Source organism: Protopterus annectens, chromosome 4.part0 (genome assembly GCF_019279795.1).
Source record: "Protopterus annectens isolate FY-2018-M chromosome 4.part0, PAN1.0, whole genome shotgun sequence".
NCBI classification, from domain to species: Eukaryota; Metazoa; Chordata; order Ceratodontiformes; family Protopteridae; genus Protopterus; species Protopterus annectens.
Window position 1 is genome coordinate 883,820,492 of NC_056733.1, and position 23,188 is coordinate 883,843,679.

Genomic DNA, 23,188 nt, shown 5'->3' on the forward strand with positions numbered 1-23,188 from the left:
TCAATGCATTACCAATTCTCTGCACTGCCCTTTAGCTTATCTACTGCGCCCAGGGTCTTTACAAAGTGCCTGGCACCACTAATTGTATTCTGCAGACAAAGAGGAATACAGATATATCCTTACTTGGATGACTGTCTAATTCAAGCAGAGAACAAGGACATCCTTCTACAGCATCTGGCGTTTGTGAAAAAACTTCTAACATGCCTAGGGTACACAGTCAACGAAAAGAAATCAAAACTAGTACCCTCTCAAGAGATAATATTCCTGGGTGCAAGCTTAAATACAACTGCCCAGATGGCTTATCTCACGCCAGACAAACAAAGGCAACTGACTACCTATTTCAAAATGTTAGCAACAAAGGCCCAGTTATCTGCAAGAAAAATTCTGCAGGCTTTGGGTTTCATGGCATCCTGCATCCTACTAATTCCATATGCAAGATTGCATATGAGGAAACTTCAGTGGTACCTAAAAAGTGTTTGGACTCAACATTGCCACAGCCTGGAAACTATCATTACTCTCATTCCCTGCCTGCAACAGGAGATACGATGGTGGGCAAAGGCTTGTCACCAAAACAAGGGACAGCCGTTCGCATTACCCCCAGCCAGGCAGACACTAACAACGGATGCATCAGATTATGCCGGGGGGGGGGGGTCACATGGCAGGAAGATGCATTCAGGGAACATGGACCTCAAACCAAATGCATCTACATATCAGTCTAAAAGAGATGCTAGCTGTTCATAATGCCCTGACAGCCTTCAAGGGCCTACTTCATCCAGGACAACTACTGATAAAGACAGACAACACCACGGTCATGTGGTATATAAACAAGCAGGGGGGGCACACATTCTTACCCCCTTTGCAGACTAGCCATGACTTCGTGGGACACAGCATTGACTTGCCAAGTACATCTGCAGGCACAATCCTGCCAGGAAGGAAAAATACTCTGGCAGACGAAATAAGCAGAAACCTCATGGATCCCCATGAGTGGCAGCTGGATCCACAAGACTTCAGCATGATAACATGGAAATGGGGATGCCCGGACATAGATCTATTTGCCTCCTCTCACAACTACCAACTAAAGACATTCTGTACAAGGATTTATCACAGACAAGCATGGAAAGTGGACGCCCTATCCTTCAGCTGGAAAAACCTATCAGTATATGCCTTTTCCCCTCTGCCTCTCCTCCCCAAGGTACTCCTAAAGGTCAGACAGAAGAAGCCAAAGATGATACTGATTGCACCAGACTGGCCTCGCCAGCACTGGTACCCAATATTAAGGAGCTTGTTTCAATTCCCAGCTTGGACCCTACCTCAAGTACTGCATCTACTTTCCCAGCAAAACAATCAGATCCTGCACAGCCAGCTCAGGACTTTAAACCTGGCAGCATGGTGGATAATGTAGTCATACAAAACACACCTCTCAGTAAAGCTGTGATGGATGCCATTTTGGAAGCCAGAAGGCCTAGTACTAGAAAATCTTATGCTGGAAAATGGAAGAGATTCTGTGCTTGGAACCAGGCACAAGGAACAGGTACAGCTGTGCCAAATATTCCTCAGATTTTACAATACTTAACTGAGATGCTGCACAAAGACCTATCTTTCTCATCTATTAAAATTCATGCCTTTGCCATTTCAGCTCATTACAATGCAGAGCCACCAATCTTTTCTCATCCCTTATTAAAACAGTACCTCAGAGGAGCCAAAAATTTAAGGCCTCCAAGGAGATCACCAATGCCTACCTGGGACCTCAACTATGTCTTGGAAAAACTCACCCTGCCTCCTTTTGAGCCAGCTGCTACTGCTGATATAAAGTTTTATTTTGGAAAACAACTCTGCCCCTAGCAATAACTTCTGCAAGACGAGTTTCAGAGCTACAGGCACTCATGGCTGTGGAACCTTTTATCATTTTTTATCTGGACAGAGTCTCCCTGAGGACAAACCCAACATTTATGCCTAAAGTGGTGTCCAGTGTGGCTCTTAACCAAAGCATTCATCTGCAACTTTTTATCCAAATCCACAGAACAAGGGGGAGAGAATTCTGCATTCTTTGGACATACACAGACAGCTTAGATTCTACTTGGACAGAACCAAAGTTTTCAGAAAGACAGAGCAATTACTAGTGGCATATGCTGCAGGATCACAAGGAAAGGCCATCTCAAAGCAGACTATTTCAAAGTGGATAGGCCACTGCTTTCGTTTCTGCTACTTGTATCATGGCAAGCCAGTGCCTAAAGGCATTAGGCCACATTCCACCAGAGCTGCAGCCACGTCAGCAGCCTTTCTCAGGGGAGTACCAACCAAGGACATTTTAGAGGCAGCTGCTTGGAGTTCAGTGCACACCTGTGCAAAGCACTATCATCTGCCACTCTACTCTAAATCCAGGGCAGGCTTTGCCACTGCAGTTCTGCAGGGTCTCATAGCCGCTCCTAATTCTGTTTAGCTCCAGCCTCCCAACCATAGCTTTGGGAATTTACCCAAATGTAATGACTGCAACAGTGAAACACGAAGATGATAGTACAATTGTGTACACGTACCATAAATGTAGATGTCCGAGTGTATACACTGTTGCAGTCCAGGTTACCCACCCGCCATCCCCACTTTTCTTCTGATGGAACCTATCTTTCCTTCTCTGATTTATACAACCTATGTGGTGTATTTGCTTGTGGATGAAGGTAAAGTTTATATTTCTATATGTTATTTTATATATAGATATAAATTTTGACTACCGTTTTAGGGGGCACCTGACATCTGGGGCAAGAAAAACTAAAGAAAATGGCGTTGGCTGCTTCTTTTATACCCCTGACGACCTGACGTCAGGGAAGGGGCGACGACAGCTGACGCAGGACCCAAGACTTTGGAATTCAGGCCGAGTGAGGACAACCTGCCAGCAGGATTACCCAAATGTAATGTATCATTTTTTATCTGGACAGATTTATGGTAAGTGTGCACAACTGTACTTTTCTGTTAGAGTAACAAAATCATTCTATGTGGCAACTTATATGTAAGGGTATGGCATGTAGATCTGGGCCTCATTAGACCAGTCATTGAGTACAGTGCACTTTTTGATATGTGCCTGACAGGGCACATGCAAAAACTGGAGAGTCCATAAAGGTTACTCATGAAATGGATATATGGTTTAGGAAACATGTCTTGTACAGCCCACCTCAAAGCATTATCCTGGTACTCTGTGTCTGAAAGGCAATCTATACCTTGCCTAAAAAGTATCCTCTGATCTGTCCCTTATGGACCTGATGTGCAACCGTAAATCAAATAGCACCAGAAACAACTGTTCTAGAGAACTAAACCTTGACTGCAACATAAGTAGTTCATGTTGGAGGGACGGGTATATGTCTCAGAGAAATGTTCATCACATTGATCTCTGCTGCAGTAGGAGTAACTATATGGGTTTTTTCCTGGCATGGCTATAACAGCCGACAGCCATCCCGCTTTGAAAGTTTCAGGGCACCTTCCATGCACACAGGCTGTCAGGCAGCTTTGAGCTGAGCTGACTAAAAAGGACAAGTTTGAACACCAAGCCCTTCAGAGCTTTCCTGCTGCCAAAGAGTGCACTCTCATAAGGGTTTTGAAGATTGATAGCTCATAGGTTCATAGGTTCGTACTAGGCTATCTGCCCTAGGGCATTTATAAGCCTAGCCAGAGTGTGTGTGGCTTTCACCACCCCTTAGGATGAGAATACTACGCCCTTTTAGGGTTTAGTTTACTGTGCCTCTGTCTAGTAGTGACACAGAGATAACCCCCGGGGTAAACCTACGATCTCCCATCCACTCGTCAAGATTTCTCTTGAATAGAGTTAGTGAGGGGCTCTGCCTAACATGGATTGGGATTCTGTTCCAGAGTGTAGGGAGCCTCTGGGTTATGAATCTATCCCTCCAGCACGTCCTATTTATTTCTGTGTTGAAGTTTAAGTCTCTTGCTCTCGTGGCTCTGATGGATTTGGATTTTCTGAGGTGGAGCATGTCCATTAATTCCAGATTGGACATGGCCTTGTACGTCAGGCACAGATCACCTCTGAGTAGGCGGTATGCAACTGAATAGAGCTGGAGTTTTTTCAGTCGGGCAGCATATGACATATGTTTAAGACCCTTTATCCTCTTGGTGAGGAACTTTTGGGGTCTTTCCAACTGCTGCAGGTGTCAGGTAAGATACATCCCAAATGGGGCATTGTACTCGATCATTGGCCTGATAAGAGAAGAGTACAGGGGCACAATGACCTCTCTTGATCTAGATGTGAAACCCTTCATGATAAGGTGGGCAATATAGAAGGTCTTCCTAACCACTTTGGCAATGTGAGTGTCAAATGAGAGGTTACTGTCAACCTGGGTCCCTAGGTCCCTGATTACCTCTTCCGTACTTAATGGATAACCACCTATGTGGTAATTTGTGGGTACCTTGTTTTTCCCAAAGGGTATGACTATACATTTTTTGGCGTTCAGCTTAAGGCCATGGCTCTGGCACCAATTATCCGTTTCTATGAGGCCTCTCTGATGGATGTTTGTGTCCGCTGGAGTATCAATTATGGCACCCAGTTTGCAGTCATCTGCGAACTTTGTCAGCCACAATCCTCCTATGTTTGTCTATACCTCGGAAAAATAAATGCCGAACAAGAGGGGTCCCAGGACTGAGCCCTGTGGTACACCGCTTGTGACTGGCTTAGAGTCTGACATAGCTCCAGCAACTCTGACCCTGTGGGTTCTGTCCTTGAGCCAGTTTGCAACCCATCTTGTGACATATGGGTTTACATTTAAGCTGGTGAGTTTGTCTATGATGCCCGAGTGGGGTATTGTGTCAAAGGCTTTTGCAAGGTAGGCTGTGTGAACTGCCTTACCCTCATCAATGGCCTTAGTGACTGTTTCAAAAAAGTCGACCAAGTTCAAAAGGCAGGATCTGCCCTTGACAAAGCCAAATTGGGTAGGATCCAATGTCTGTAGGTCCCCAATGTCTTTGTTTATGAGTTCCATAATGATCCTCTCCATAGCTTTGCAGACCAGGCTCGTCAAGCTTATGGGGCGGTAATTTCCAGGGTCCGTAGAAGCACCGCCTTTGTGAAGTGGGACCACTGTTGCCGTACGCCACTCTTTGGGTACGTATCCTGTAGTAAGGCTAAGATTAAACAGCAGCCTTATGTGTGGGTTTAGTTCCTCTTGGAGTTCATGTAGCACACAGCCTGGGACACCATCCGGTCCCATTGATGCTGTGTTTTTAGCTTTAGAGAGGGCAGCTCTCACCTGGGCATCTGAGATGTTAGGGAGGCTACACTCTGCTGGGATAGTTATTTCTCCTTTTGGGGGGGGGGGGGGGGATTTGCACTGAACCTGTCTGCCAGAATGTTGGCAATGTCAGTGGGTTCAGTGTATTTTGTGTCATTTTGGACTAACTCTGAGCATATCTGTGAGTTTCTACCCAGGTTTCTAACATAGCTAAAGAATCTGTCATGTAGTAGCTTCCTCCTCCTGTTGTAAAGTTTGTTTATGGCTGGGGTCCACCAGACTGGGCGCCTGCCTTTGGGGGAATGGGTCTTGGTTTTATTTGGGATTGCATGATCCATGCATTCTAGAAGGTGCCCGTAGAAGGCATTTGCAAAGGATTCAGCAGTGTGGGTTTTGGTTTCCACTGGCCCAGGGGCCTTGAAGGATACCACTTCAGTCTTAAGAAGTGTGAAGTTGGCTTTTGAGAAGTTCTTCACTGTGGTCTTTTGTGCAGGGGGGGGGGCGGGATGTGGATTTCCAGTGAGATTAGTTTATGGTCTGATCTTACCAAAGAGGGATATACTTCCGGTGTGGAGCATTTTGTCCCCATGTTTGTGATGATCAGGTCTAGTATATTGTCTCCTCTTGTGGGAATGGTGACTAGTTGTTCCATTGCATTTGAGTTTATGAATTCTAGGAACCTTTGGGCTAGGGTGTTGGGGCTTGAGTAATGTTCCCAGTCTATGTTTGGGTAGTTGAAGTCTCCCAATATGATGGTATTTGGAGAGACATTCATACTCTCCAGTGTCTTCAGGAAGGCTGTGTGGGGTTCCTGAGTTTGAGAGGGTGGTCTGTAGCATGCTACAAACTGTAAGGCAGTTTTGCCTATGGTTAGTTGCACCTGGATGGTCTCCGATGCTTGGCGTTGCCACTAACCTGGAGGTGTGGGTATCTTTGATGAATATGGATACTCCCACTCCTTTTGTGGTTCGGTCCAAGTTTTGGGGCCGGAAAGCATGATATGAGGTAAAACCTGATAGTGCTGGGGTGCTGTCAGGAGCCTTGAACCAGGTTTCAGTCACTGCACAGACATCGATGTTCTCCATACTGAGGAGGACTTCGAGGTGCATCTTGAGGTTTAGACTTCTTGCATTGAGCAGCATTACCCTTAGTTTTTTCCACTTGTGTTTTCTAGGGAGGTAGGTTTGTCATTTGAGCCTTGCCTAAAAAGGCACTATGGGGTGGCAAGACCCTTGGCCAATATCCGGAAGCCCAGGGTGACAGGTGCAAGCCATCCCTCAAGCAGCGTGGCTTGCCAAGCATGTCATCCCAAGCAGACAGACATTGGATCCCCTTAGAATGACACCAGTAATTAAGCCAATTGTTAAAACTGATCATTTTGTCTTTGTACTGTGACATCATTCTTGGTGAGGGTAAGATGCTGCTCAGGGTCAGGGTCATACCGCCTGGGCTACATAATCAGAGAGCTCCTCTATGTCTCTTTTCATGTAGTCCAGGGAGGTACGTCTCAGGTCGTTCACACCGGCATGTACAATGACTGAGTCATATTTGTACTTGCTGTGGAGTGACCTGAGTGCTTGTGTTATGTGGCGGATTCTAGCTCCCGACAGGCAGCTTACTGTGACCTTTTCCTTGTTCAGTCTGGTGAGCGGGATGTCAGTGTGTCTGACTATGGAGTCACCTATTACAAGTGTGTCTGGCATGTTGTTTGGCCTTAGGGGCTGTGACTGTTTAGCACACTGACTTTGTGAACTGTGTGTTGCGTGTGCTATGTCTTGAGGTGGCGGTTGCTTGAGTGTCTGCTTTGGAGGCCTCTGTTGTTTTGGTAGATTTTTAATCAGCGCCTCCGAGTATGTTTTTGTGTGTTTATGTGTTTGGTTTGCAGTTGTGATAGTTCTATGTGAGACTGGGTTTGTGTTGTGCGTGGTTACCTTCTCCTCCTGACTGGTCTTGCCAGTACTGAATTGAGAGAGCTCAGCCTCCAGTTTGGCTATATAGTTGCATCTCTCGCATATATTTGTATTTGTTGGGAGAGGGTTGTCTGTGTACATGAGGCAATTGTAACATTGCCTCAAGATTCCCAGATTCACCAGCTGAACAGGTGAGGACGCCAGCAACTGACCCTTCGACATGCTAGAAATACTGAAAAAGATTGCTGTGTAACTGAGTCAGAAAGGATCTATAGGGAAATGGGTACTCAAGGGAATTTAGGTGAAAGAATTACTTTCTTTTGTTTAAGAGTGCTTTACCTGTATAAAAATGCTTTAGGAGCAAGTGCTGAGCTTTTCAGTTAGAGAATAGGCTGTTTAGATTGCAAGTAGAGCAGTTCTAAGGGAAAAATTGAAGAGTAGACTTTACGGAGCTAGAAATAGTTTAAACTTGATTAACCGGCGCTGCCCTATGCTGCTGTAAGAGCAACTTTGTGCTAATTCGCGCTAAAGCGTGCAAAAGCGGCCTTTATAGCAGGGGGTTGAAAAGAGCCAGGAATTGGCCCAAAATGGCCAATAAACTACAAGTTGCTGGGCTGGAACCAATCCTCTAGGGACAAATAGGTTGCTCAGTGCTCCCCACTCCCACTGGTGAACAAAGAAGCTTCCTCTTATCCAAATAAGGGTATGGATAGCACAGGAACTAAGACAAGGCCCAGAGATCAGCAAAATCTGAAGACTGGACTATTCTAGTTCAGAAAAGCGGGAAAACAAGGATATTTTTTTGTTTTTTTTTTTACAGAGAAAGGAGAAAGAGATGCAGTAACAAACAGTAAATGCTATAAAACGGATAGCGCACTTGAGTGTGTTGGCCTAACAATTAAATTAAACAAAAAATAACTTTTTAAAGTGCTAACAATATAAATTCAACACAAGTACAGTAAAAACAATATGCAGAGATGTTTTTTAAGCGAAATGCAGTCGAGATGCAGTAATTTAAGCGAAAGCCAGAAAAAATACTTATAAATCCAGGAAAGTCGCTCTTTCACTCTCTGCTGCTTGTAGAACTCTGCAGGACACCACGAGGAGCTGTGCTGAGTCTTTTACAAGTGAAAAAGCACGCAAAAGCGGGCTTTATAGCAGGGGGTTGAAAAGAGCCAGGAATTGACCCAAAATGGCCAATAAACTACAAGTTGCTGGGCTGGAACCAATCCTCTAGGGACAAATAGGTTGCTCAGTGCTCCCCACTCCCACTGGTGAACAAAGAAACAAAGAAGTTTCCTCTTACCCAAATAAGGGTATGGATAGCACAGGAACTAAGACAAAGCCCAGAGATCAGCAAAATCTGAAGACTGGACTATTCTAGTTCAGAAAAGCAGGAAAACAAGGAAATTTTTTTTTTTTTTTTTTTTTTTTACAGAGAAAGGAGAAAAAGATACAGTAACAAACAGTAAATGCTATAAAATGGCTAGCGCACTTGAGTGTGTTAGCCTAACAATTAAATTAAACAAAAATAACTTTTTAAAGTGCTAACAGTATAAATTCAACACAAGTACAGTAAAAACAATATGCAGAGCTGTTTTTTAAGCGAAATGCAGTCGAGATGCAGTAATTTAAGCGAAAGCCAGAAAAAATAGTTATAAATCCAGGAAAGTCACTCTTTCACTCTCTGCTGCTTGTAGAACTCTGCAGGACACCACGAGGAGCTGTGCTGAGTCTTTTACAAGTGAAAAAGCGCAAAAGTGGGCTTTATAGCAGGGGGTTGAAAAGAGCCAGGAATTGACCCAAAATGGCCAATAAAGTACAAGTTGCTGGGCTGGAACCAATCCTCTAGGGACAAATAGGTTGCTCAGTGCTCCCCACTCCCACTGATGAACAAAGAAGCTTCCTCTTATCCAAATAAAGGTATGGATAGCACAGGAACTAAGACAAAGCCCAGAGATCAGCAAAATCTGAAGACTGGACTATTCTAGTTCAGAAAAGCAGGAAAACAAGGGTATTTTTTTCGTTTTTTTTTTTTTGTTTTTTTTTTTTTTACAGAGAAAGGAGAAAGAGATACAGTAACAAACAGTAAATGCTATAAAACGGCTAGCGCACTTGAGTGTGTTAGCCTAACAATTAAATTAAACAAAAAATAACTTTTAAAGTGCTAACAGTATAAATTCAACACAAGTACAGTAAAAACAATATGCAGAGTTGTTTTTTAAGCGAAATGCAGTCGAGATGAAGTAATTTAAGCGAAAGCCAGAACAAATACTTATAAATCCAGGAAAGTCACTCTTTCACTCTCTGCTGCTTGTAGAACTCTGCAGGACACCACAAGGAGCTGTGCTGAGTCTTTTACAAGTGAAAAAGCGCGCAAAAGCGGGCTTTATAGCAGGGGGTTGAAAAGAGCCAGGAATTGACCCAAAATGGCCAATAAACTACAAGTTGCTGGGCTGGAACCAATCCTCTAGGGACAAATAGGTTGCTCAGTGCTCCCCACTCCCACTGGTGAACAAAGAAACAAAGAAGCTTCCTCTTATCCAAATAAGGGTATGGATAGCACAGGAACTAAGACAAAGCCCAGAGATCAGCAAAATCTGAAGACTGGACTATTCTAGTTCAGAAAAGCAGGAAAACAAGGATATTTTTTTTTTTACAGAGAAAGGAGAAAGAGATACAGTAACAAACAGTAAATGCTATAAAACGGCTAAGCACTTGAGTGTGTTAGCCTAACAATTAAATTAAACAAAAATAATTTTGTAAAGTGCTAACAGTATAAATTCAACACAAGTACAGTAAAAACAATATGCAGAGCTGTTTTTAAGCGAAATGCAGTCGAGATGCAGTAATTTAAGCGAAAGCCAGAAAAAATAGTTATAAATCCAGGAAAGTCACTCTTTCACTCTCTGCTGCTTGTAGAACTCTGCAGGACACCACGAGGAGCTGTGCTGAGTCTTTTACAAGTGAAAAAGCGCGCAAAAGCGGGCTTTATAGCAGGGGGGTTGAAAAGAGCCAGGAATTGACCCAAAATGGCCAATAAAGTACAAGTTGCTGGGCTGGAACCAATCCTCTAGGGACAAATAGGTTGCTCAGTGCTCCCCACTCCCACTGGTGAACAAACAAGCTTCTTCTTATCCAAATAAGGGTATGGATAGCACAGGAACTAAGACAAAGCCCAGAGATCAGCAAAATCTGAAGACTGGACTATTCTAGTTCAGAAAAGCAGGAAAACAAGGGTATTTTTTTTGTTTTTTTTTTTTTTGTTTTTTTTTTTTTACAGAGAAAGGAGAAAGAGATACAGTAACAAACAGTAAATGCTATAAAACGGCTAGCACACTTGAGTGTGTTAGCCTAACAATTAAATTAAACAAAAAATAACTTTTTAAAGTGCTAACAGTATAAATTCAACAAAAGTACAGTAAAAACAATATGCAGAGCTGTTTTTTAAGCGAAATGCAGTCGAGATGCAGTAATTTAAGCGAAAGCCAGAAAAAATACTTATAAATCCAGGAAAGTCGCTCTTTCACTCTCTGCTGCTTGTAGAACTCTGCAGGACACCACGAGGAGCTGTGCTGAGTCTTTTACAAGTGAAAAAGCACGCAAAAGCGGGCTTTATAGCAGGGGGTTGAAAAGAGCCAGGAATTGACCCAAAATGGCCAATAAACTACAAGTTGCTGGGCTGGAACCAATCCTCTAGGGACAAATAGGTTGCTCAGTGCTCCCCACTCCCACTGGTGAACAAAGAAACAAAGAAGTTTCCTCTTACCCAAATAAGGGTATGGATAGCACAGGAACTAAGACAAAGCCCAGAGATCAGCAAAATCTGAAGACTGGACTATTCTAGTTCAGAAAAGCAGGAAAACAAGGAAATTATTTATTTTTTTTTTTTTTTTTTACAGAGAAAGGAGAAAGAGATACAGTAACAAACAGTAAATGCTATAAAATGGCTAGCGCACTTGAGTGTGTTAGCCTAACAATTAAATTAAACAAAAAATAACTTTTTAAAGTGCTAACAGTATAAATTCAACACAAGTACAGTAAAAACAATATGCAGAGCTGTTTTTTAAGCGAAATGCAGTCGAGATGCAGTAATTTGAGCGAAAGCCAGAAAAAATACTTATAAATCCAGGAAAGTCACTCTTTCACTCTATGCTGCTTGAAGAACTCTGCAGGACAGCACGAGGAACTGTGCTGAGTCTTTTACTAGTGAAAAAGCGCGCAAAAGCGGGATTTATAGCAGGGGGTTGAAAAGAGCCAGGAATTGACCCAAAATGGCCAATAAAGTACAAGTTGCTGGGCTGGAACCAATCCTCTAGGGACAAATAGGTTGCTCAGTGCTCCCCACTCCCACTGATGAACAAAGAAGCTTCCTCTTATCCAAATAAAGGTATGGATAGCACAGGAACTAAGACAAAGCCCAGAGATCAGCAAAATCTGAAGACTGGACTATTCTAGTTCAGAAAAGCAGGAAAACAAGGGTATTTTTTTTTTTTTTTTTTTTTTTTTTTACAGAGAAAGGAGAAAGAGATACAGTAACAAACAGTAAATGCTATAAAATGGCTAGCGCACTTGAGTGTGTTAGCCTAACAATTAAATTAAACAAAAAATAACTTTTTAAAGTGCTAACAGTATAAATTCAACACAAGTACAGTAAAAACAATATGCAGAGTTGTTTTTTAAGCGAAATGCAGTCGAGATGAAGTAATTTAAGCGAAAGCCAGAACAAATACTTATAAATCCAGGAAAGTCACTCTTTCACTCTCTGCTGCTTGTAGAACTCTGCAGGACACCACAAGGAGCTGTGCTGAGTCTTTTACAAGTGAAAAGCATAAAAGCTGGCTTTATAGCAGGGGGTTGAAAAGAGCCAGGAATTGACACAAAATGGCCAATATACTACAAGTTGCTGGGCTGGAACCAATCCTCTAGGGACAAATAGGTTGCTCAGTGCTCCCCACTCCCACTGGTGAACAAAGAAACAAAGAAGCTTCCTCTTATCCAAATAAGGGTATGGATAGCACAGGAACTAAGACAAAGCCCAGAGATCAGCAAAATCTGAAGACTGGACTATTCTAGTTCAGAAAAGCAGGAAAACAAGGAAATTTTTTTTTTTTTACAGAGAAAGGAGAAAGAGATACAGTAACAAACAGTAAATGCTATAAAACGGCTAGCGCACTTGAGTGTGTTAGCCTAACAATTAAATTAAACAAAAAATAATTTTGTAAAGTGCTAACAGTATAAATTCAACACAAGTACAGTAAAAAACAATATGCAGAGCTGTTTTTTAAGCGAAATGCAGTCGAGATGCAGTAATTTAAGCGAAAGCCAGAAAAAATAGTTATAAATCCAGGAAAGTCACTCTTTCACTCTCTGCTGCTTGTAGAACTCTGCAGGACACCACGAGGAGCTGTGCTGAGTCTTTTACAAGTGAAAAAGCGCGCAAAAGCGGGCTTTATAGCAGGGGGGTTGAAAAGAGCCAGGAATTGACCCAAAATGGCCAATAAAGTACAAGTTGCTGGGCTGGAACCAATCCTCTAGGGACAAATAGGTTGCTCAGTGCTCCCCACTCCCACTGGTGAACAAACAAGCTTCTTCTTATCCAAATAAGGGTATGGATAGCACAGGAACTAAGACAAAGCCCAGAGATCAGCAAAATCTGAAGACTGGACTATTCTAGTTCAGAAAAGCAGGAAAACAAGGGTATTTTTTTTGTTTTTTTTTTTTTACAGAGAAAGGAGAAAGAGATACAGTAACAAACAGTAAATGCTATAAAACGGCTAGCGCACTTGAGTGTGTTAGCCTAACAATTAAATTAAACAAAAAATAACTTTTTAAAGTGCTAACAGTATAAATTCAACACAAGTACAGTAAAATTAATATGCAGAGCTGTTTTTTAAGCAAAATGCAGTCGAGATGCAGTAATTTAAGTGAAAGCCAGAAAAAATACTTATAAATCCAGGAAAGTCACTCTTTCACTCTCTGCTGCTTGTAGAACTCTGCAGGACACCACGAGGAGCTGTGCTGAGTCTTTTACAAGTGAAAAAGTGCACAAAAGCGGGCTTTATAGCAGGGGTTGAAAAGAGCCAGGAATTGACCCAAAATGGCCAATAAACTACAAGTTGCTGGGCTGGAACCAATCCTCTAGGGACAAATAGGTTGCTCAGTGCTCCCCACTCCCACTGGTGAACAAAGAAGCTTCCTCTTATCCAAATAAGGGTATGGATAGCACAGGAACTAAGACAAAGCCCAGAGATCAGCAAAATCTGAAGACTGGACTATTCTAGTTCAGAAAAGCAGGAAAACAAGGATATTTTTTTTTTTTTTTTACAGAGAAAGGAGAAAGAGATACAGTAACAAACAGTAAATGCTATAAAACGGCTAGCGCACTTGAGTGTGTTAACCTAACAATTAAATTAAACAAAAAATAACTTTTTAAAGTGCTAACAGTATAAATTCAACACAAGTACAGTAAGAACAATATGCAGAGCTGTTTTTAAGCGAAATGCAGTCGAGATGCAGTAATTTAAGCGAAAGCCAGAAAAAATACTTATAAATCCAGGAAAGTCACTCTCTCACTCTCTGCTGCTTGTAGAACTCTGCAGGACACCACGAGGAGCTGTGCTGAGTCTTTTACAAGTGAAAAGCATGCAAAAGCGGGCTTTATAGCAGGGGTTGAAAAGAGCCAGGAATTGACCCAAAATGGCCAATAAACTACAAGTTGCTGGGCTGGAACCAATCCTCTAGGGACAAATAGGTTGCTCAGTGCTCCCCACTCCCACTGGTGAACAAAGAAGCTTCCTCTTATCCAAATAAGGGTATGGATAGCACAGGAACTAAGACAAAGCCCAGAGATCAGCAAAATCTGAAGACTGGACTATTCTAGTTCAGAAAAGCGGGAAAACAAGGATATTTTTTTGTTTTTTTTTTACAGAGAAAGGAGAAAGAGATACAGTAACAAACAGTAAATGCTATAAAACGGCTAGCGCACTTGAGTGTGTTAGCCTAACAATTAAATTAAACAAAAAATAACTTTTTAAAGTGCTAACAGTATAAATTCAACACAAGTACAGTAAAAACAATATACAGAGCTGTTTTTTAAGCGAAATGCAGTCGAGATGCAGTAATTTAAGCGAAAGCCAGAAAAAATACTTATAAATCCAGGAAAGTCACTCTTTCACTCTCTGCTGCTTGTAGAACTCTGCCTAAAAGCTTCACTTGTACCAAGATTATATCACCCCAGATGGGACTCGAACCCACAATCCCTGGCTTAGGAGGCCATTGCCTTATCCATTAGACCACTGGGGCCTGACAGTACCTGTGCTAAAACCCGGATCAACTGCTTGGAAGGCAGCTATGCTCACCACTATACCACCTTTGTGTGTGTGTGTGTGTTAGTTGCTTTTCCTTTGTTAGACAGACAAGTTCCCTTTGGGGGAAATACCTTCTGATCTGAAGTAGTTAACTTCATTTATCTGCAACCTGTGTGGTATTCGGATCCATATCGGATCCAAGCCGGCAACATTTTTCAAGCATCTGCTCCAAGCTCCTCCCATTACCCATAATCCCTCACATCTTCTACCTTCCCTCAGATCTCGTTTGCCACTTCATGCATACGCATCGTGGTCTCTATAGCTCCAAGTTGGGTGTAGTAAGTGGTACTTTTTGATATAGATTTAGTGTGTGTGTGTGTGTGTGTGTGTGTGTGTGTGTGTGTGTGTGTGGTCGTTTTTTTTTTTCATCCCTTTCCTCCCCTTCGTCGTTTGTCGGTTTTCTGTAAAAAAAAGTAGTTTAAAAAAAGTTAGAGGTAGTGTAGGCCTAACTGTCCTTAGTGTGTGTTTGTGTGTGTGTGTGTGTGTGTGTGTGTGTGTGTGTGTGTGTGTGTGTGTGTGTGTGTGTGTTAGTTGGTTTAGTTGGTTTAGTTTTGGCTGAGTAGTGTTTGGTGATGGCTGAGCAGCCAAAACCAACTTTTAAAAAAAATGTACAGTGTGTGGCCACAAGCTTTCACCGGCTGATGGCCACACTCTGTGTGTTATTTGTCTGGGTGTTCCCCACCTATCTTTGCCTTGTAGTGTTTGTTCAGGGTTCAACCCTAGGGCAGTGAAAGAAAGGAAGGCAAAGCTGGTAGCTAAGGGCCTGCTACCAGTTTCTGCATTGGACTTGACAACGTCGACCTCGGCTCTAGTAGCCAATCAACCCCCCCCCCCTCCCAGGCTGGGACTCAGTCTCCCTCTAAGCCTTCTGAGATGGGGACAAAATCAAAAGACAAAGATAAGAGAGACAAAAATAAGAGATTGGAAAGGCACTCCAGAGCAGGAGCCCTTTCTCAGCCTGCCTACTAAAGTTGTCGGGACCATCTCTCCTCGGTTCCACTCCCCAAGGTTCTCCCCGGAGCTGACTGAGCCCTCAGAGCAGAGGCCTTCTTCGAGGTAATCTCATAGACCAGCCAGATCCGAATCGGTCGCCTCATCGCGGTCGACTTGGAGTCTGTCGGAGCTTGACATGGACAGGATGATGCAGAGGTTCATTCGGACCCAAATCCAAATGGGAGTCTTGCCCTCTCCAGCCGGAGAGGGGACCTCTATGCCCTTCTTCCATCCAATCTCTCCTTCCCCAATCCGACCTTATGCAGTTTCTGGGTTTATGGATCCGAGGAGCTGGGGGTTCAGCGCCGACAGTTTCTCCACCCTCGATGCCAGTGATTGCCTTGAGTTCCTCAGATTCAACTTGTTCGGATCCGAGCAACTCTGGGGGCCGAGAACGGGGAGTCGGATCCGAGGGAATGGAGGTGTCTTCGGCTCCGACTTTGTCGGATCCGAGCTGTTCCTTCGGAACCCTGGCTACCTTGGCCTCGGCCCCAATCCTCACTGCAGAGCCGGAGGGAGAGCTTCTTCCTTGTTGGTTGCTAAGGAGGTGCGCTCTCCTTCAGCCTTCGACTTGGTGGAGAGGGTTCTCTCCCAAGGATTGAGACCCCAGCCCATCGCTTTGGACACCGCCCAGGCTCCAGTGGATTTGGTCACGACTCCCATCAGCTTGTCCCAGGGACAGCCCATGCTAGAGGACCCCCGGGTGGATCCCGTCGTGGAACGCCCCGTGACTTATGAGCCCTCTACAGAGAGTCCCACTGAAGAGGGTCCCCGTAAGCACTTGTGTAAGAGGAGGCACATGGACTCTCCCGAGTCACTCACAGAAGATACTGACTTGGATGAAGGTGAGGGTTCCCCCAGGTCACTTCCCGAGAATGTCTCCTTTGGAGACATCTTGGAAATCCTCCGCCAGAGAGGAGGTTGGTCAGCCCCAAAACCCTCTACAGACAAGTCAGTATTCCTGGAGGTCTTTGGCACAGGCCCATCTACATCCTGGGTGTCCCCTCCTGCAGATCCCTTAGTGGATCTCATTACCACACGGGCTTGGAAGGAGCCTGACACCATAGAGCCAATACCTAGATGCCCAGACAGGATCCTTTCTCCTCCCACAGACAGACAGGCCTGGTACAAGGGATCCCCGGTGGATGCTATGGTGGTTGCAGCTGCCACTGAGAGAGAAATGGCACAGGAAAGTTCTTCGGTCCACCCTTCGGACAAGGAGTCTAGGGTGGTGGATCGGTTTGGGAAGCGAGTCTTTTCTTCAGTGACTTTTTCCATATGAGCGCTGAATTATTTGGCACACATCATTCGACTTCAGCGAGACCTAGTCACAGAATTCGCTGTGTCGCACCCAGAGTCTTTGTCGCCAGAAGACAAGCGGCTGTTCTCGGCGAAAATGTTGACTCTAAAATCTGTTTCGAACACGTCCATACGTCTTCTTTTCCATGCCACGGAAGGAGTGGCTAGTTTGGCTTGGACTGGCGTAGCTATGAGGCGACACGCTTGGCTCAGACTTTGTCAATTCGTGGACCCCTTCAAGGCGTCATTCACAAATGCTCCCTTTGATGGTTCCTCCCTGTTCGGGAAGACAATTCGTGACACCCTGGTCCAGAGAGAGAAGGATGGGAAGACTCTCTCTACCATCGGAGTCCGCTTCTCTAGTCCTCAAAGATCCTTTTCTAGGAATCAGAGAGGGCAAAAGAAGATGTGGTTCTGAAAATCTCAGTTTTCCCGGGACTCTCAGGACAACTCGTCCCCTAGAGGCAGAGGGGGACAAGACAGACGCCACCCCAGAGGCAGAGGGGACCCGAGGAACTTTGGGTCTAGGGAAACCTATTTTGGATAGACCCACGCAGCAACCCTGAGGGGTTGCCCGACTGTCCTGCTCTGGAGACAGTCGGGGGAAGATTGTCATTGCACCTAAAGGCTGTCTAGTCCTTTACAACGGACCATTGGGTGCTCCAAATAATATCCAGAGGCTACTCCATCCCATTTATTGCCCCACCCGTCCATCCAAAGCACCTTCCGGATGTTCCACCCGCTCACAGGGAGGTGGCAGCGCAAGAAATTTCAAAGCTGCTTTGCAGTTAGGCCATCAAACCGGTCCCCCCAGATCAGTCCGGATTAGGCATTTACTCCAGGTTCTTTTTAGTGCCAAAAGAGACGGGGGACCTCAGTCCCATATTGGACCTGTCAACCCTAAACCTGATTATAGCCAAGCAGAAGTTCCAGATGGTCACCTTGCAGCCCATTCTACCTTACCTCCGAGAATGCGACTGGATGTGCTCGATAGACCTCCAGGATGCTTACTACCATATCAAAATTTGCAGAAGCTCCAGAAGATTCCTTCGCTTCTTGCTGGGAGTCTGTCATTTCCAGTTCAGAGCCCTCCTCTTCGGTCTCACCACAGCCCCCAGGGTGTTTACCAAGGTTATGGCAGTCATGGCGGCTCACTTGAGGCTTCAGGGAATTCAAGTGTTTCCTTACCTAGACGATTGGCTCCTCGCTGCTGCCACCAAGCATCTACTTTACATGGCCAGAGACTCCTCCTTGCATCTTGCAGTCAACCTAGGGATTACCATCAACATCTCCAAGTCCTGCTTGAACCCGACACAGACCTTGGAATTCATAGGGGCATGGCTGGACACTCTACTATTGCAAGTTTTTCTCACTCTGGACAGGGTCCAGAACCTACAGGCTCATGTGTCAGTGATCCTCGGCCCCAGGACGCCAACGGTGAGTGATGTTCTCCGAGCCCTAGGCTCCATGGCCGCAGCAATCTCAATCCTTCCCTGTGCGCGCCTTCACATGTGGGTGCTTCAGTGGACCCTGGTAGTTCAGTGGTCTTGGTTAGACCTCCCCATGGACTATCCAATATGAATCAGCAGATCCTGCAAGATTTCTCTTCTCTGGTGGCTCCAGTCGCCGGAAATCTTGGCAGGTCGTCCCTTCGTAACACCCACAGCCCAAGCCACAGTGACCACAGACACCTCCCAGCTCAGATGGGGGGGCACTATCTGGGGAGGACAGTCCAAGGCACGTGGTCCCATACCGAGACCAGATTGCATATCAGTGTTCTGGAGATGAGGGCAGTGCTTTTAGCGTTGCAAGCCTTTCGTGCTATTCTTTCCCCAGGGACGATTGCAGTTCAGTCAGACAAACATGTCTGTTGTCTGGTACATCAACAAACAAGGAGGAACCAGATCTTACCTTCTCTGTCGCGAGGCCATGAGAGTGTGGGAGTGGGCAATCTCCACCAGTCGGTTTCTGATTGCAACACACATCCTGGGATGCTCCAGCATTTTAGAGGACAGACTGAGTCGGGCTATTCTAATGCCATACGAGTGGTCTCTGAAACAGTCAATAGTGGAGGAGATCTTCCTTGCATGGGGTCAGGCTTGCTGCGATCTCTTCGCATCTCCTTCCAATGCGAAGTGCAGCGAGTTTTTCACTCTGATCCCCTCACCAGGGGACTCCCCCAGAGACGCTCTCGTCCATGCTTGGCCTAATGGTTACTGTATGCTTATCCCCTGTTACGTCTCATTCCGAAGTTTCTTCAGAAAGCTTGCCGACTGGGGTGCAACGTGATCCTCATTGCCCAGTTCTGGCCTCGTCAGGTGTGGTTCCCCTTCCTCTGGTCTCATGTTCTAACTCCTCAGATTCTGGATCCCTTCCTGGATCTCATCTCTCATCCCTCGGGCATCAGTCCACCCAGTCTGGGCAGCCTCAAGCTGGCGGTTTGGTTGCCCCAGTTCCCTTGATTGCTAGGACTCCCGGTTTGTCATTTTCAGTAAAGAATATTTTTGTGGCATCTCACAAAGCTTCCACTAGGAAGGTTTATTGCAGCAAATGGAAACACTTCTCTATTTGGGCTTCTCAGAGGAACCTAGATCCCTTTACGGCTCCGGTTCCTGCAGTGTTGGAGTTTTTGTCCAATATTTTCCAACAAGGGGCTAGTTCCTCTATGGTGAAAGTACAACTGGCAGCCATATCTAATTTTCATGTCAGCGAAAATATGAATGCTCTGGCCTCTTTGAGACTGTGTAAAGCGTTTCTGAAAGGTACTTTTCTTTTACGCCCCCTCCCCCCAGTTAAGGATTCCGTCCCTCCTTGGGACCTTACCCTAGTTCTGCAGGTGTTGGTGGCTCCCCCATTTGAACCAGCAGCGTCAGATTTGAAATTCTTGTCCTGGAAGACAGCTTTTCTAGTGGCCATTATTTCGGCTAGAAGGGTTTCTGTGATCCAAGCTTTGTCTGACGTGCCCCCTTACTTGATCTTTCATAAAGACAGGGTTTCGCTCCGCATGAACCCTTCTTTCTTACGAAAGTTGCTTCTGAATCAAATATTAACCAGGTGATTAATCTGCCTGCTTTCTTTCCAAATTTTCAAACAAGGGTGAATATAAGCTGCATTTGCTAGATGTTCATAGACAGCTTTGTTTCTATTTACATAGGACTAAACAGTTTCATAAGTCTGACCAGTTATTCGTGTCCTTTTCCAGACCCTTTTTGGGCAAAGCCATTTCCAAGGTCTCCTTAGCTAGATGGATTACACAATGTATACTGCAAGTCTATAAGGATAAAGGTCTGTCCCCACCTGGTCGTTTTAAACTCATTCTACCAGATCTATGGCAACTTTTGCTGTTTTTTGGCCTAGGGTTTCACTGGATGATATCTGTGCAGCAGCGACCTGGGCAAGGTCACATACATTTATTTCTCATTATAAGTTGGATTTGATCTCTAGAGGGAGAGCATCCTTTGGCTCTGCAATGCTCAGGAATATCCTTCCATGAGGACCTCCCAGGAGTTTTGGTAGCTGGGGGGACTGTCCCACAGGTTGCAGATAAATGAAGTTAACTACTTCAGATAAAGAAGTTATGTACTCAGTAATGTTCCATCTGAGTAGTTATACTTCATTTTCTGCAACCGTCCCGCCCTCCTTCCCCCAAACCTGTTGTAGGTTAGAGCTGTTATTGAGTTGCTAATAGTTTGAATAGTGGCAAACTCGATCTGAGGGAAGGTAGGAGATATGAGGGATTATGGGTAAGGGGAGGAGCTTGGAGCAGATGCTTGAAAAATGTTGCTGGCTCAGATCCGAATACCCACAGGTTGCAGGAAATGAAGTATAACTACTCAGATGGAACATTATGGTGAGTACATAACTTCTTTTTTTTATAGTATTTGTATTATTAATAATACATTTCTCTTCAGAAAAGTTATGTTAAAGCTAGGAGTTTGTGTTTTTACAGACTGTTATTAGACTGTACTGTACTTTTAAATGGGAGCACTCTATTTTTCCTATCAGTTTAAAAGTTATTTTAAGTAATTGAAAAAAAAACAAGTTTTCTGTGAGAACCTGTGTTTATTTTACTTTGTGGTTGTGAAAAAAAAATACTTTTAAAGACTTTTAGTTTTTACTGGCATTTGTTGTTTGTTTTCCCCAGGTAAGAGACACAATTTTTGGCTTGACCATGGAACAATCTGTCCGTCCCATGGTTGGTCCTTCTTCCACCCAGAAAAAGAAAAAGTTAAGCAAACAGCATTTGCCGTCATAGCAGGCTAGCAGTTTGCTTCAGCCACAGCTTGATGACTCTGCTGTGGCCATTTGTTGTATCTCAGACCACTCATCTTGGATCCCTCTAGTGTAGCACATGCAGCCACTACGGACTGGGAGCTAGCAACATCCCCTGCGGCTGTTGGGGTCTCCTCACCGGGCAAGGAAGAGACACTCTTGTTGGTCTTGGGAGATGTAACAGGGAAGGCTTCCCTGTTTTGTCAGAATGTTCCGACCATCCCTGGGGAAGTTGCTGCCGCCATTAGTAACACTGTTGGCCCCATTTTGCTTGTCAAAAAGAAACAGAAAACTAAGCTTGTATGTACTACTCCTCAGATTTCCTTAGAAAGGAGTAGTTTACTGGGTTATTTCAGGGTTTAATTCAGTCTAGTAATAATCTAGTAAAATAGTTTTTGTTAAAGAAAAAAAGGGATACCTCTTTTCCTGAAGAGATTCAAGATTCTGAATGTGGAAAGGAGGATGAACGGATAGATACAGGGTTTTCTCCTCAGATTTCTGATCCAGACTGAGAGGAGAGCTCAGTTTCTGAATCTCCCTCTGAGGGAGTTTCTCTTTCTCTGAGACTGTTTCTAAAACATGCCTGTGTTTTCAGTAGAGCACTGATGTTTTTCACTCTCTGAGAAAATACTCTGTGCTGTTACAGAAGGAATTTCCGGAGCTTTTACCCATTCCCCCAGTTCTGTTAACTTTGAAGAGTATGTGTGTGCGTTTGTGTGTGCGTGTGTGCGCGCGTGTGTGTGTGTGTGTGTGTGTGTGTGTGTGTGTGTGTGTGTGTGTGTGTGTGTGTGTGTGTGCGTTTGTGTCTGTTGGCACTTGTTCCAGGGGTACGGCCACTAGAAATGTTTTGAGGAGGTTTGCATGGCTGTGTTCTCAGAACCTCCCAGGTGATGATAAAATTACTTTTAAATTCTCCTTTGGATAGAGATTTAGTTTTTGCCCCTCTGCTGCAGAGATGAACAAAAATGTGATGAAAGGGGTAAGGTAAAACATCTCTAAGATTTGTCAGCTCTTCTTTTCCAAGTTTTCAAACGGATTCTGTAACCCTTCTTTCAATTTTGCCCAAAAACAAAATAAACAGTGTAAACAAATGCAGGTAAACGGTTGTTTAAGAAGAAATGGCAAGAAGGCTTCAAGAAGAATTCAGGAACCTCACAAAACGAAGGACAGTCCAGCAAGTCAGAATGACTGTTTAAAAGACATCCCACCCTGGCAACCCATTTTTCTTCCAGAAAGTCTGAGTCTCCATTGTTTCTCTTTGGTAACAGTTTCAAGCAGCGTATTCCGAAGATCATTCATCATGGTTACAGATGGCAATGAAAGGAAATTCCTCCTTTCCAGGAGGTAATTCCACATCCCCCAGACCAGACTGTTTTTTCCCATGTGTTCTTCATCACATGCTGTCCCAGAGAGTGATATAACTACTTCCCCCTTACCAGGTGTGGAATGTTTTTTATTCAAGGATATCTGTAATGCCTGTGACGTCCCTGCACTGTCCCAGTAATCAAGGAGCCTCAGTCCTCACCACTGGCAACAGTGAGGGACGTACACAATGGGAGGATGACAAGTACACACACAGTAAAGTACAGTTTCCCTTAAAAGCACGCAGAGGTCACAGCCAGTCTGGGCCTGGTTTCTACCTCTTTCTCCCGATCCCCAATAAGACTCCCCACTGGCACAGCTATAGAGTTGAGTCCTTAGCCAGGGTTCCAAGCCAAGTCCTCCCAACACACTCTCTGTCCAATCAATGCTTCGTGTCCCTGCCCAAGTAACTGACACACACACTTTGAGATTTGATTTATACACAAACTCACACCTGGCAAAGGCTGGCACAGGTTTACTAGCTATGCCCCCTTCTGCCCAGACCATAAGGTAGTTATCACTGCCACCAGAACCCCTTATCAGTTACTTTAAGGCCCTTCCCAAAGGGTGACCAGTCCCTACTGTGTAATGTTACCATTATCCAAATGGTAAGTGTGACCAAGAATGGCATGTACAGTGTCACCAAATACATATGCAAGTACGCTAAGAGCTTAAATATGTCTCACAAATATCAGCCACAAAGATAAGTTTAAATATATTTAATAGTAAATAAAATAACAAGACAGTACTCAGA

General features: G+C 44.4%; 1 protein-coding gene and 1 non-coding gene across 5 annotated transcripts in view; one reads left to right on the top strand and one right to left on the bottom strand.

The window, feature by feature from the left end:
- CABIN1 (calcineurin binding protein 1) overlaps positions 1–23,188 on the top strand; it is a 4,301,447-nt gene that overhangs the window by 2,172,370 nt on the left and 2,105,889 nt on the right. The gene's annotated exons all lie outside the window — the stretch shown is intronic.
- On the bottom strand, positions 14,371–14,443 carry TRNAR-CCU. Its single transcript has one exon. It is a non-coding gene; the product is annotated as a tRNA-Arg (tRNA).